At 38.2% G+C, this 16840-nt stretch overlaps 1 pseudogene; it reads left to right on the forward strand.

The window, feature by feature from the left end:
- LOC109057473 overlaps positions 1–16268 on the forward strand; it is a 72675-nt pseudogene extending 56407 nt beyond the window's left edge.
- The last annotated feature ends 572 nt before the right edge of the window (positions 16269–16840 follow it).

Below are 16840 nucleotides of genomic sequence, written 5' to 3' on the forward strand. Positions count from 1 at the left end.
TCCCTTTATAGGTCTGAGTACAGGGTTTCTGGACTGTCCTTCAGGAGCTTATCCTTATGTTTCTTCTTTAGGATCTCATTGGTAGCTTTGGATGGGTATGTTATAGGGACTGATTCTGTCATTTTTCAAATATTCTGACAGTTGCTAGCAGTTTGTTGTTGTTGTTGTTGTTGTTGTTTTATGAATGTTTATATCTACTGCAGTCGGCCCTTATATTGTAGCTTAATTAATCACAGTTTTTGGGCAAATCTTTCTCCAAAACAAAGGTGGTTGATTGTTGATTGTAGTTATTTTGTGTGTATTCTCCCACTTCCGATGTAATGTGTGACTGTTGAGTGTGAGGGGAGCATTTTTGAGTGAATTGGATTTTGTGAGTGAATTCATTTTTCTTTCTTTCTTGTGTGGGTTATTGTTAAAAAGTGGTGGTTTATCTGTTTGTTTGGGCCGCGTGCTACCGTTTTTTATTTTTTTTGCGGGCAGCATGACAGCCCCACGTATGCAAGGTTTGAGTAAACTCACGCGGCGCCATGGAGTAAAAGCGGTGAGCGTGGAAGACTGTTGCCTGGCTGCAGGAGAGGTTGTTGGGCATGAACATATCATGTCGGCCTCCAGAATGAACAGTGCCACTGTCATCTTTCTTAGCTCTGTTGAAAAGGCAAATGAGCTAGTTGAGACTGGTATAGTTATTGAGAATCTTTTTACTCATGTTCTCCCACTTTCCATGCCATCTAAAAAAGTGTTGTTGTCAAACGTTCCGCCTTTCATAAGTGATGAAACTTTGGTGAGAATTTTATCTCAATATGGTAAATTGGTCTCACCTATTAAAATGATACCGATTGGTAGTGGATCTCCTCTTTTGAAACATGTGGTTTCGTTTAGGAGATTCGTTTACATAATCCTAAAAGAGGATGAGGATCTAGATCTTTCACTGCATATCAAAGTGGACGAGTTTGATTATGTCATTTATGTTACTACGGACAAGATGAAATGTTTTAAATGTGGTTTAGTGGGTCACTTGATCCATGCATGTCCTGGTAAAAATAAGGAAAACGGCTCAGCGGCTGATGACATCAGTGTTAGTGAGCCGGTCGAGGCTGGTCCGTCAAACGCGGTTCGTTCTGTGACAGAGATGGGTGTGGCAGAGACAGGTCCGGTGGAGGATAGAGCTGTGGAGAATCCGCCCGCAGCCAAGAGTTCGGCGATCCAGGTAAATGAACCTAAAAATGTGGTTGAGGAAAATAGACCGGGTGATGTTGAAACATCGAATATTCGTTCTCGTAAATCGTTCATGCAAAAAAGTGATAGTTTACCTAATGTTTTACTGCCCAATTCGTTTTGTGATGGCATTGAAATGGAGACAGAGCAGAGTGATTTCAAAGTTTTAAAGCAATTCTGTTTGCAGTATACTCAAAACGTCACTAGAGAGACAAGTTTGATTTTGAACACCTTGGAGATCGACATTTTAAAACTTCAAGAATTAGCTGAGTCGACTGATGGCCAGGGGTATTTAGATTCATTGTCAAAGAAAAAGACACAGTTGGCTGATTTATTGAGCATTAAAACACAGGGGGCTCTGGTCAGGTCGAGGTTCGAGAGTGTGGACCAGATGGATGCTCCATCCAGGTTCTTTTTCAACTTGGAGAAAAAGAACGGTCAGAGCAGATTCATCCATGCTCTGCGCTCTGAGTCTGGAGGATTATTGGCAGACTCTGCGGATATTCGCAAGAGAGCAGTTGTGTTGTATGAAAACCTGTATAAAAAGGAACTTGGGGCAGAATACAAGAGTGACAGTGACGCTTTCAGCGACTTACCCCAGGTGTCTGAGGAAGTCAATGCTGAGATCTCTGGTGTTTTGAGCATGGGCGAAATGTACAAAGCTCTCCAAGGAATGGAGTCTGGAAAGGCGCCGGGCATTGATGGCCTGCCAGTCGATTTTTATAAATCTTTCTGGTCAGAACTGAGAGAAGACCTTCTGGAGGTATTGAATGAGAGCTTCGCTGAAGGCCAGCTGCCTCTGAGCTGCCGTAGAGCAGTGTTAACCCTCCTGCCCAAGAAAGGAGACCTTACGGACATAAAGTGCTGGCGGCCCGTTTCGCTACTCTTTAGTGATTACAAACTGCTCTCGAAAACCCTGGCAAACAGGCTGGCAGGAGCGATGGATGGTGTCATCCATCCTGACCAGACCTACTGTGTTCCTGGTAGGTCAATATTTGACAATGTTTCTTTGATTTGTGATGCTTTAGAGCTGTGGTTCCCAAAGGACCCCGGCGCAGGGGTCGCGAGATGATTTCTATAAAAAAAAAAGTGGAAAAAATATATAGGCCTTATATATTTTTGTTGCAATTAATTTAACCCTTTCGCACGTACGATCACACCGGTGTGATCAGTCTAGGCTGGTCCCTGGAGTGTACGATCACACCAGTCAGTGCTTGACGAGAAATTCAAATGTGCTCTCGCGCGTTGGCTGGCGCTGAGCCAGAGACAGGCGCGCTCAGAGCTGTCATCACAACTTTTCAGTGTTTTCAACCACATAATGTTTATTTTAGGTTTCAGACATATAAGTACTAAAAAAGCAATACATTTAGAGTTTGTAAAATACACACTGATGTCAAAGGAATAGGCAATAATAATCCTTTCCATTATAATTAGACAAGTTTATTCATATCAGATATACATTAAGTAACTTTAAAGTTTACTCTATTATTCTCCCAGTTCACCAGTCACTTACTTTTATGTGTTTCGGGAGAAGTGGATGAATTCACGTGTTGTAAATCCAACAGATCCGATTCTCTGAACTGCGTCTGCGGCACAAACTATGATGGCGGCGCCCATCGCACATACAGCTCAACTAACGCGATCGTTATAAAGGTGTTTAAACAACAAAACACTTCCACTTGCATATATTTGACAATCGGAATATCAGCTATTTCATGCCATATCTAACAAATTTGTGAATATTTTGAAGTAAAAAAGAAAAATGACATAAGCAGATTATCATTCATTCAGCTCTGTTGTTGCTGCGATATGTCACGTGACAAGCAATGACGCGTCACCATGGAAACCATAAAGTGACACATCTAAATAACGGTCGCCTTGAAAAGCTTACGTGTGAAAGGGTTAATTCAATACTTGTTAAATGGTGTTTGCAGAAAAGTCTGATACAAATAATAATAATAAAAAATGATATATATATATATATGTATATACATATATATATAATATATATATATATATATATATATATATATATATATATATATATATATATATATATATATATATAATTATGTCAGCGTCAATCACAATCAAGTTATGTACGTACATCACGCGCAGCAACACAACGTAGAACAATAATTATTCAGCATGACACAGAAATGCTTTGCCGAGTAATTAGTGTTTCTGACACGTTGGCCGTCGGATTAGCATGAGTGTGTGTGTGAGCCGCTCAGACCTACTCGACTGGTTCCTGATGGCAGAATAATGAACGAGTTCAACACAGTTACTTTCCGAGAGAGAACAGGTGTATATCGAGCGGCTCATGCAGAATTGTAACACTGATTTTGCAAGTAGAAAAATAAAATATAACTTTGTGTGCTTTGAGACTGGTCATAAAATCGATTTGCTGTACATTTCACGCTACGGGAGGGGTTGTTGAGGTGGGGTTGGGGAGGTGCGGGGTCGCGGGGCAGCAGCGCATTTATCATGGGGGTTGCGAGCTAAAAAGTTTGGGAACCCCTGCTTTAGAGGTCTCCAAGATGGTGAATCTAGATTGTGGGTTAATCTTATTGGACCAGGAGAAGGCATTTGACCGTGTTGAACATCACTATTTGTGGAGAGTTTTAGAGGCTTTTGGGTTTTGTCAAGATTTTATAAATAGTATTAAAGTTCTTTACAGTGGCATTGAGAGTATTCTGAAAGTGAACGGTGGTTTATGTGCTCCTTTTAAAGTTCATAGAGGTGTCAGGCAGGGGTGTTCATTGTCTGGTATGCTCTACTCTTTGGCAATAGAGCCACTTTTACAGCAAATACAGGTCAAACTTTATGGTTTATGTTTGCCAAACTGTGCAAAAACTCTTATATTGTCAGCTTATGCAGACGATTTCTTAATTATGATTAGTAGGCAAAGTGACATACAGGTTTTGTCAGGTTTACTTAAAACTTTTAAAGGGTTATCTTCTGCTAGTGTAAACAGGAGTAAAAGTGAAACTTTACTTTTAGGTAAGTGGACAGGTGGGAAACCAGATCTCCCTAAAGGGTTAGGCTGGGGAAAATCAGGTTTTAAATACTTAGGAGTGTATATTGGTGATGAGTTAACAGTGCAAAAGAATTGGGAGGGAGTCATTGAAAGAGTGAAGGGTCTTCTGGATAAATGGAGATGGTTAATTCCAAAAATGTCATATAGAGGGTGTATATTAATTATAAATAATCTAGTTGCTTCTTCACTATGGCATAGGGTTGAATGTATTGATCCTCCATCATATCTGTTAGCAAAAATCCAGGCTATTTTAGTGGACTTCTTCTGGGATAAATTGCATTGGGTCCCACAGAATGTGTTATTCTTGCCTAAGGAGGAGGGTGGACATGGCTTAATACATCTTCAAAGTAGAGTATCAACTTTTCAGTTGCAATTCATTCAAAAACTTCTTATTGGTTCAGTTGAATTTAGATGGTGTGCTGTTGCATATGTTATTTTACGTAATCTTGAGAATCTGTGACTAGATAAAACTCTTTTTTTACTCGACCCAACGAAATTGAACAATTCTGGATTACCAGCTTTTTATAGGAACCTCTTTAAGGTGTGGAGTCTTTTTGTTTAAAAAAAAAAACAAAAAACAGAGGATTCAGAGTCACTTCATTGGCTATTAAAAGAGCCTTTAATCCAAGGAGCACGTCTGAATTTGTCTGGCAGTGGACTTTACCCAGGACTTAAAGCGTTAGTTCACCCAAAAATGAAAATTGTCATTGACTCACCCTCGTGTCGTTCCAAACCCGTAAGACCTCCGTTCATCTTCGGAACACAGTTTAAGATGTTTCAGATTTAGTCTGAGAGCTTTCTGTCCCTCCATTGAGAATGTATGTACGGTATACTGTCCACGTCCAGAAAGGTAATAAAAACATCATCAAAGTAGTCCATGTGACTTCAGAGGGTCCGTTAGAATTTATTGAAGCATCGAAAATACATTTTGGTCCAAAAATAACAAAAATTACGGCTTTATTCAGGATTGTTTTCTCTTCCGGGTCTTTATTTATTTATTTTGGGTTTTAAATGTGTTGAAAAAAAGATTTGTATGTCAGTTGTTAAATTGTGTTTTAGGCCAAGCAAAATTGGCTATTTATATAAGTAGAAAAAAGAAAGTTGAACAAAAATTGGGTGCACTGAATGCACTGTAAGTTGCTTTGGATAAAAGCAGCTTCTAAGAGTGTGAGTGTGTGTGTGTGTATGTATAACAACTGATGATATTTTCTCTGGGCTTTTGAGTTACAACAAATGGTTACAACAGCCAGAAAAAAAACTAAGACAGAAATCAAGGGTCAAGAGCCCAACTAAAGCAAACACTGATCTCTAACATGGTTACTTCAAATGAAACAATAAATCAACATCTAAACCTTAGTTAATTCTCAATCAGATCTTCTGTAGACGTCTGACAGAAATAAAGTCAGTCTGGTTATTAATAAGTGGAGCTGGTGAGGCTGTTTGTTAACAGGTGCTGTTCATCACTAAAGCTCAATCAGCACTTAATTAATCACTTGATTACATAATTGCAAAGTTTTAAAACTTACATGGTTTAAGTAAAGGCAATCTGTTTACTCAAACGGTTTGAGTTACTGTGACTTGTCAGGTTTTACAGTGTATCTGAAGGTGATTTGGTTTTTGCACATTTATTGTGAGTTGGGGTCACTCTTAATATTTATGCACATTGTAATTTAAATATACTGTGAAATGTATTTGTAATAAAAGCTTTGTTAGAATTCAAAAATTCTCTCTCTCTCCCTCTCTCTCTCTCACACAAACACAAACACATGCACTCTCTCTCTCTCTCTCTCTCTCACACACAAACACAAACACATGCACTATCGCTCTCTCTCTCTCTCTCACACACACACACACACTCTATCGCTCTCTCTCTCTCTCTCACACACACACACACACACACACACACACACACACACACACTCACACACTCTCTCTCTCTCTCTCTCCCTCTCTCTCTCTCACACACACACAAACACACACGCACTCTCTCTCTCTCTCACACACACACACACACACAATCTGACAGTTTTTTTTTTTTTTTTTGATAATCTAGTTTATTTTTGCTTTATTCCAGGGTGGCATACAGAGCAAAGATGCTGATGCCTCTCTGACAGCTTTTGTTGTGATTGCCATGCAGGAGGCCAGAGAGATCTGTGCTGGATCAGTTGCTGTAAGTGAATTTGTTTCACCACGTGCAGGTTTGGTGCTTCATTGGCCACATGCACACTGCAGCTAAATTTGTTTGTCATTTCATCTTTTGCTGCTAAATCCTGTGCTCACATTCACGAGGTTGCTGCCTCTGTAAATCACCCCTATAACATAACAGTAAGTATGTGACCATTTAATCAAGGCAAACAAAATGTTTATCTCTGATTTCATGATAATGGTCTTAAAACAGCTCTCTGACTGAATCATTTATGGGCACTCATGACAAAGTTATCTAAAGAATTGAGATTTGTCCAAGCATACAGGTGACAACACCACTGATCTATATTAGAGAATTTCTCATGAAGTCATAAAAAATATTGCCACCTCGCCACCATATTCATATTCCAGATGAGATCCTCAACATATGTATTACAAATAAGAAAGTGCTCATTCTGAAAACTGAAAGATTTCTGTAATATTGTTTTTATTCGTACAGTGAGCCAACTCCAATATATCGCTTATGCTTCCTGAAAAGACCATTAACATTACAGATTACATCTGAAGTAACAATTAATTCACATAGACATATCCTAAAAACAGTGCAAAATCAGGTGATTTTAGGTCAGTGTTTTGGCTGTCTGATGCTCTCTGTTGGTTTGGGAATAGCATCATGGCCGCTCGAACACTTACAATGTCTTCATCGCCTAACGGCAGCGCAGTGAGCAATCCAGTCATTATACAGATCAGTGGACAGCACACATGAACCTTCAGGGGTTAACACGATAGTCCATTCAAACATGAAGTCTGTCATCATTTACTCACTATCATGTTATTCCAAACCTGGAAAAAAAAAAAGAATGTAGGTAACAAAACAGGTTTTGGTCTCTACTGACTTCCATAGTATTTTTTACATACTATGAGAGTCAATGGGGACAAGCAACTATTTCGTTACCAACTTTCTTCAAAATATCTTCTTTCTTCTCGTACAGCTTTGGAACGACTTGAGAGTGAGTAAATGATGACAGAATTGTAATTTTTGGGTGAACTGTTCCTTTAACAGTTGATTATGTTGAAGGATGCAGATCTAATAACTTATTTTTACTTTGCACACTGTTATAGAGTCTGCATGAAAGTATCAGGAAGGCTGTTTCTTTCTTGGAAGGTCGACTTCCACAACTGACCAATCCTTACGCTGTTGCGATGATGTCATATGCCATGGCCAATGAGAACAAACTCAATAAAGACATCTTGATGAAACATTCCTCACAACATGAAGGTCAGTCAAGTCAACAAGGCATCAAAAAGAGATGTTTTGTACAACATTCAACAGTACTCACTCCGACCCAAGAATAAATAATGGAAGAATTACAGATGTTTTGTGGTGTAATGAGAGCTGCTTGAGACGATCCTGTTTCTATTGCTGTGTTGTGTTTGAAACAGCCGGTCGGTCCTGGACTGTCCCTGGACAGCATCATCACTCACTAGAGGCGACAGCTTATGCTGTGCTGGCGCTTGTGAAGGCAAAAGACTTTGATAAAGCAGGAGAAGCAGTGCACTGGCTGAACAGACAACAGTCTCACTATGGAGGATCTGGCACCACACAGGTACACCTAACACCTCATCATTTGACTGATAGACAGCATAACAAGTGCAGGACTGACACTGCAGGACAGGATTTGAATGCTTTTCTGTCTTTTCTAGGCAACCATCATGGTGTTCCAGGCTGTGGCAGAGTATCGCACGCAGGTGAAGGACCAACAAAACTTCAATCTGGACGTGGAGCTGTCTGTGGCAGGAAGAGGCAAACCTGTCAGATATACTATCAAAAGAGAGAATGCACATCTTACATGGTCACACAAGGTGAGGAATAACTCATCTACTAGATTCAAACTGTTTGCTGCTCATGTCAGTTGAAAGTTTTTGTGGTATGATATTAAATGAAGAATTATGGGAGTCATAATTTGTATTCTCTACATCAATAGTGTTTGGTCAGTGAAATCTTCAGGTATCTCTGTTACATCATGGATTTGATTATTCTGATCGAGTACGTATGCATTTACTCAACAGGTGGAGATAAACAAGGAGTTCAATGTAACTGCTAGAGGAACTGGAACAGCCACTCTCTCAGTGAGTGTTCATAAGCGTTTATACAGTCACCAGCAAGATTAAAGCGTGTGAACATCTAATCTGAGACGTGCTGCTGTTTTCAGGTTCTGACGCTGTACTACGCCAGACCTGTTGAGAAGAAATCTGATTGTACTTTCTTTGATCTGACTGTTAAAATGGAGAAAGACAATGAAGGTAAGATTGAGTTCATGCTCTTTCTGTGGCACTTTCCATACATTCAGAGCTAAAATAAAACCTCTATAACACTTCATTATGTGCTGCTTTTTTAATTACCACCATTTTTTTTTTAAGCAAAACATGGAACCATTGCAAGTTACAAGCTCACTATGGATTTCATGTATGTGAACAAAAGTCCTAAAAAATCCTACTAATAATTCTGAGGTCAGACAGACTCAGGTTCAAACCAAAAGCTCTAGTGTGAAAACAGAAGATGGAGCAAAACTACAAAACCTGTTATTAAAATCTTCTCTCGATCTCCATCTTCACAGCTACAAAAGTGATAAAACCGATGCCACTATGACTATTCTGGACGTTGGTTTACCGACTGGATTTGAAGTTGAAGAAAGTGATCTTAAACAGGTAGTGTGATGATAAACTGATGCAGTGATGTTTCTGTATATAGAAGAGGAATCTAACACTCATCTGTTGACAGGACATAAAGCATTTTGATGTTTTCTTATTTTCTTGTCCTCAGTTGTCTTCAGGGAAGGAGAGATACATTCAGAAATATGAAAAGAATAAAGTTCTGTCAGAGCGAAGATCCCTCATCCTCTACTTAGATAAGGTATCAGCAAACTGTTGTCTGATGATTTCGTAAACTGATTCAATCTTGTTTTCTTTTGATCAGGAAACGTGCTACTGTTTTATATTTCTATGAAATATTGTTGAGTTCTTCATTCTGTTTGGCTGACAAAGTTCTTCATTAATATCCAATAACTGCACATCCATAAAGTTCCATGTCACTGCATGCACACCTTTAAGTATATTGTGGACAATATATAGTCATATTTCACATAATATGATAATCACAAGAGAAAGTACATACATATAGCCTATGGCTGCAACCAGTGGTCGAATTGTAAAAAAAAAAAAACACCTATTAGGGGAGATGGTGTGGTCAGGTATTTCTTTGGTGGGGCAGGGGGTCCCATAGATATCTTTACACAATGGGTACCAAATTTGTCTTATATTTAAACACATTTTTGTTTTTTTTTTTTAAATTGGGCTTTATTAAATGAACTGTGATTTATAAGCTGTTTTCTTTTTGGAGTGTTGATGGATGGGATTTTTGTTGTTAATTATAATTAAATTATTTTTTGCTTTTTTTTTTTTTTTTTTTTTTTTGCCGGCATCTTGGCTGGTTTAGGCTTGTCATGGACAAGTAGGTGGCAGCTAACTCCCTGTTTAATAAATGATTAACTGAATCATTCAAATCAAATGATTCATTAAAATGTCTGATTCAATTAGAACCAAAACAAGTGGCTATGTTCATGAATGGATCGTTGAGTCACTGGCTCACTTGATTCATTCAAAAACAGATTCATTCAGGATTGAAACACCACAGTGATGCTCTGCACTACTGTATAAAATTAATAGCACATATGAGATTGTGAGTAATAGCACAAGAGTGCTTGTGTTTTAATTATAAAAATAAATAAAAATTTAACTTGTAAGGGGTTTTTCTTGCATTACTTGAAATAAAAAGGCATTCTAACTACATTCTAATAGGCTTCATCAAGCAGTGAATGCTTTTAGACTCTTGTTTGTTTTTGCAAAGTGAGTGATGTACTCAATTATGTCATCTCTCATTATCATCTCTCCATCCCTCAGTCACACATACAGCACAATAATGTTATATCAGGGGAGCTTGCGCATTAATTATTATACATAAATTATATTATTATAAGTAGAGAATTTTAATATTTCTCATTTGTATGATAACTTTTGCGTAAAACACAATACATTATTCATCTAAATGGGATGGGAAGGAGGATGGTGGTTTTACAGAGGGGATGGTTTTTGTCTTTTTTTTTCTTCAACAAGGGGAATGCCATCCCCACTCAGTTCAAGCCCTGGCTGTAACAAATTTACATTTTGTTTTATGTCAGCTATGCAACACACAAAATTGTCTTTTCAGTGTAAATGCAATTATAGTTTAATTTTTTTATAATGTTGTTATTATTATTATTTTTTATAATAATAGTAGTGGCTCGTGCATTTGTTAACATGGACAGTTTTCAGTGTAAAATATGACATGTAATCATAATTTTGCATTGGTTTCTGTATTATTAGGTTTCTCATAAAGAGAAAGAAGTAATTTCCTTCAGAATGCACCAGCTGTATAATGTGGGTCTGCTACAGTCTGCTGCAGTCACAATATATGAATATTACTCACCAGGTGAGCTGCACACACACTCGCCCATCTTCCTAAATGAACAATTAAAATATATAATTTAAAATGATTTACAAATGAAAATAATACACTGACGTAAGGGAGGGCAAGGAATAAATCAATACAAATTGCTCTGCTATAGCAGATTTCAGCAACAAGAGCAGATTGTTTTTAAAGTGCAGAACGTTGGTTGGTCAAATGCTCTGGTTTAAGGCTGAAGGTGTGTGTGACAAGCTGCTGTGTTTGGGATTTTCCGGAAAGTGCTAGATGGCTGTTGTAGTTGTCTTTAATTAAATGCATGTGTTTCAGATGCACGCTGTACAAAGTTCTACCACCCTGAAAGGACAGATGCTGCGATATACAGACTGTGTAAAGGAGACCTGTGCCTGTGTGCAGAAGGTATTACAATTATACATTTTTATTTTATTTTTTTATATATAAAGCCATTCACAACTTGTCATAAGAGCCAAATAATCTTCATTTAAATAGTTTAAATGTTCTAATTCATTTTATTTACTATATATATATATTTTTTTTTTTATGAATGGAGGAAAATGTTTTGTTGGTTTGTTATGAATGTTTGTGTAAAAAAAATAAAAAAAATAAATTCAACATCTCACAACACAGAGAACTGCAGTTTCCAGAAGAAGAATAATGTCAGAGATGAGGAGCGTTTGAATAGAGTCTGTGAACCTGGCATGGATTACAGTAAGCACACGTTCTCTTTCATCAGACATTGAGATCCAGTCTCTCAGCTCTGATATAACACCAATATAACACGACTGTTTTACAGTTTATAAAGTCACAGTGGTGGGGATGGATCTGAAACAGGACTCTGACATCTATGACATGAAGGTGGAGCTGGTGCTGAAAGAAGGTACTCTTTATTATTAATTTGTGTCCATCTTAAGTATATAGCCGGCACTTATTATTTTTACTATTATTGTTACCCGTGAAATGATAATTAACTTGGAACTTGATTTTGTTCTTTATTCCACAGAACTCACACCGTACACATTTTGGTTGATTGGTTGTTGTTTACTTGTAGTTTAGAATTCTTTCATGTTTATATGTGCATACATGTGCGGTCAAACTGTAAAAACAAAACAGTTCACAATTAATATTTAGCAATGTTTCACATATCACATTTGCATTAAACATTATCGCATGTAATACAATATGTATTTCTGGAACAGTCTCTCGTGTCACAGACTTGCATTAAACTTTGTTTACTAACTATATGCAACATATTGCATGAATATTTCAACAAGTAACATAAAAAACAACATATGTCTACATAAACAGCTAACATAAGTGTATAATGTTAACCGTTTAGGCGCTTTGGCGCTAATCGCAAATATCGATCTACTACAGAGAGATAACTTTAGAAACCTCATATTATTTAAACAACATAAGAATTACTCACCACGCTGGGAATATGTAGTTTAAGTTATAGCTTCAACATGAGAACAACATATCTTTCTCTGTCAGCCCTCTCTCTACTGTGCCCTGAAGTCAGCCAACCGCTACAGAGAGAGCAGACAGGCATCTGTAGGTGTTCTCCTGCGGTTGTTTTGAGCCGGCTCGCATCGAGTGAGAGCCGGCTCCTAGTTTTTTTTCCTTTCGCTGCTTACCTCAAGGCAGAACTTTGTTTTGATTGGTCAGCAATCGCATCGCGGCCAATCAGATGTGATTATGTACCATTATGTAAAAACAGAGAGGGGGGTGAAACAGGGCAGATAATCCGAGCGGCAACCTCCCGCTCTCTCTCGTGAAGCCAATAAGGAAGTGACTACTGGCCAATTGACACAGCATAAGTCATTATAATCCATAATCAGCCAGATTCTGCATCCCCTCGTTGAAGTCGCTACCTGATTGCCTAATCCCAACCCCACCCCTAATCCTAGCCCCTCCCCCACACCTACTCCTAAACCTACCAATACCAGGGGGTGCATAATCTGGCAGGGTGCAAATTTCGGCACTACACCGGCTGCAAAAGGGAGTCAATCCCATAGACACTCCATGTTAAAATGCCCAACTTTACAACAGAAAAAAACATTTACAGCCTGGTTCAAAAAATGATTTTGGTCTATATAGCTAATTTTGCCCTTCATGACAACTTTGAGGGGGGTGAATTTTTTTTTTATAACTCATCCGATTAAATTATATTAAGCCTTAAAGTTCTGCATTAATTAAGGGCGTGGTCACTTGAGTGACAGGTGGATTGCCGCTGCTGACACTGCCGTCGCACTAGGTGGGCGTTGCTTCAGCAACCAGCTCCCGCCTTTTTGCCCATTTTCGATTATCCGGGAGAGTCGCGCGGTGACGCGCTGCCAAGATGGCGACGGCCCGTTCTGTACACTTTGAGCTTCAAAACGGCTCTTCAGGAGTCTATGGGTGACGTCACAGACACTACGTCCATATTTTTATACAGTCTATGAGATAATCACAGAAAGAAGAAATAGGATCAGTACATCAAAGCTCAGGCATCTGATTTTTTTGGAATGCCATTCTTCACTGAGGACATTAATACGGTTTGCTTGAGTTTGGTTCTAGTTCTGTTCTTTGGATTTATTTGCTGGTTTTGTTGTTAATTTGTGCAATAAAATGTTTGATTAAAATATTAAACAAAACAAACAAAAGAATGGTTTTGTAACAAAATAAATGCACAAAATTAGGCAAATATAAGGATTCTCATAAAAACACTGCACATGAAAGGGTTTTCAACACACAAACCATTAATTTTTTGCAAAGTTATGGTAAAATAAAGGCCTACAAAAAATCCTAAATTAAGAGCCGTTCAGGAGTCGAAAGAGCCGGCTCTTCTTTGGGAGCTGAGCCAAAAGAGCCGGCTCTCTGAAAAGAGCCGAACTTCCCATCACTAGCCCTTTCCTCTATCACATGTGCCCCTGAAACAACATTCTTAAAGGGGCAGCACCCAACAATTATTTTCTTTTGTAGAATATATATGTAAACGTATTTTATGTGACATGTCTTATTCAGGTCAGTATTAAAAAAAATAACATGCATTTTATATGATCCCAATCATAATTTGGTAAAATAATTAACATTTTGCAGATTCTGCAAGGTGTATGTAAAACCTCAACTGTACTTACATCTGCACTTTCTTGTTTATGATGAGAGAATTTGCGTGAGAGCAGAATTCAGTCGTATCAGTGATGTTTCATGTGAACTTTTCTAAATGGCCATTGCTTTCATAAGCTCAACAGAACCATGTGTGATTGGTTATAATACGCAGCCCTGTAAAAACACAGAAAAGTAATCATGGTGCAACATTGAGCAGATCTAAATTTAATGCTGCAGTCATCACTTTTCACTTCATTTTCATTTTATTTGTGACAGCCATAATGGATTTAGTTTAACTGTACAACAGCATTTTTGTCGACATGAGTTGCCATGGTTTCTAAAAGTGGAAACCGATAGTGCAGAGCCATTATTTAAAATCGGAATTAATAAATTCTTGGGAACTTTTGGTAAAACATAAGTACACAGCTGCATGAAATAAATAACACTGTGCAAGTTGTTTTTGGATATTTGATTTTGAAAATCTTACATATTGTGTCTTTAATAGCGTGCGTGAATGCAGGCATTGACACATGCGCTCTAGAAAGCTTCATCTTAGCCCAGCATGGGCTCTATTTTTCTACATAAGTTATGACCAATAAAAATGGCTTTGTTCTCCTAAAGCCGTCTCATACTGTAACCAAGCAGCAACCTCCCACTCTCTCTTGTGAAGCCAACAAGGAAGTGACTTAAACTGCAATCCAAAAGGGAGTCAGACTCCCCATGTTAAAATGCCCAACTTTACAGCAGAAGAAAAAAAAAAAGTTTACAGCCTGGTAAAAAAAAAATATTTTGGTCTATACAGCTAATTTGGCCCTTCATGACAACTTTGAGGGGGATTAATTTTTTTATAACTCATCCGTTTAAATTTTATTAAGCCTTAAAGTTATGCATAATTAAGGGTGTGGCCACTTGAGTGACAGGTGGATTGCCGCTGCTGACACTGCTGTCAAGCTAGGTGGGCATTGCTTCAACAACCAGCTCCCACCTTTTACCCATTTTCAATTATCTGGAAGTGACGTGCGGTAACACGCTGCCAAGATGGCGATGGCCTACTCCGCCCACTTTGAGCTTCAAAAACGTTTTTCGGAACCCTACGGTTGATGTTACGGACACTACGTCCATGTTTTTATACAGTATATGGCCATAACCCCCTCACACAAGCGCTTCTCAATCCGGATGTCTGTTCTTGTTACACTGTAAAACCCGACAAGTAACTTAACTCAAACCGTTTGAGTAAACAGATATCCTTAAAAACCTGACAAGTTAGGTTTACTCAAACCGTTTGAGGAAACCGATTGCCTTAAACCATTTAAGTTTTTATCCGCTATTTTGTTGCTGATGTTGGTCTCTTAGTTTTGTTTTCTAATGTGTAACAATGGCCCGGGCCAGTGCAGCCACCTTGTGGAACAACGGCCTTGATAGCACAATTACATATGTATAATGAATTACATGTTTTTATAACTCTCTTGAAAGAGGTTTACATTTGGGACATCTTGATGAAATTGTCTCCTGTTCTGTCCTGTAGGCACTGATGAGGATGCTGAGGGGAAAGTGAGACAATTTCTCGCTCGTCCCAGTTGCAGAGAACATTTAGGATTGGTAGAGGGGAAGTTTTTTGTCTTGTTGGGCTTGCAGAAACGATTTTGAGAGCTGGGAGGAAGGTAGGTGTCAGTACTTCCTACAGGATTGTGCTTTTGCACAGAAGGACCCACAACCCAGTACATTTAGAATGCAACATAACATCAGATAAAAAAAAAAAATTGTGTGATATTATCTAGAGCTCTATCTAATTTTCCTCATATAATGTGACATTCACATAGAATTGCTGCATGAGTCATTTCTTAGACAGACGAAAACCAAATCAATCTTAAACATCAGCTTAAGTGTCTGTTAGTGTGATGTTTGTTTTTAATGATTATTTATACCAAAATGGATTCATATGTTTTGCATAGTCTGTTTTCTGTTGTTTTTAGTCTGCAGTATGTTTTTGGAGAGCAGACCTGGGTTGAATACTGGCCTACAAGAGAGGAAAGCCAAACTCGAGAACACAGGGAGCGATACATCGGCATCTCTGAGCTCCAGAACAGCCTCAGATATGGATGTACTTTATAAATATGGCATAACAACTATTTCTTTATTACAGGAAATGTAACATTATCTTTTGCATACTCTTAATAAATTGTTGTTGATAATAATGGTTTTCACCAAAATATGCTGGTATAATTCCATAATAAAACTTGAATCTTCATGCACAATTAATCATGATGTGTTTAAATAATGCAGTTCCTGAATTCCTATTTTAAATTCTTCTTTCCTGAATTGAGCCTTTTCTGGGTGTTTGATTGACAGGCGATCTAACCAATCATAAAGCAGAATCCGACATTTTGTCTGACAAACAAACCAGACAGGAGAGTTAGTCAATTAACGACAACAGAGTTGAACTTGAAAATGGAGTTGAACTTGTCAGACATATAGCAACAGTAACTAAGGGGGGTGGGTCTTTGCAAAAGGGCCAATTTCTACTTTAAAAACATATGAGTTACAAAAACAGTTGGTTATGTCTGTGAATGTAAACAGCTGGGAAAGAAATCGCATGCTTATATTAGATCTGTGTGACAGCAGCATAATATACAGTAAATAAATCAATCAATCCACTGCTCTCTTGTCTCCTCTGAGGCTGGGACTCTAAACAGTGTCCTGTGCTCATCTGTGCAGCCAAAGACAGAACAGTTAGCATGCTTTGCTCAAACTTTCACCATGACGTTTGAAATGGTACACCATTGTCATTTGCGAAAACACAATGGAGGTGCCGTGGGTGAAACGTGCAGATT

The sequence above is a fragment of the Cyprinus carpio genome, chromosome B3 (genome assembly GCF_018340385.1).
Source record: "Cyprinus carpio isolate SPL01 chromosome B3, ASM1834038v1, whole genome shotgun sequence".
In the NCBI taxonomy this organism is placed as follows: Eukaryota; Metazoa; Chordata; class Actinopteri; order Cypriniformes; family Cyprinidae; genus Cyprinus; species Cyprinus carpio.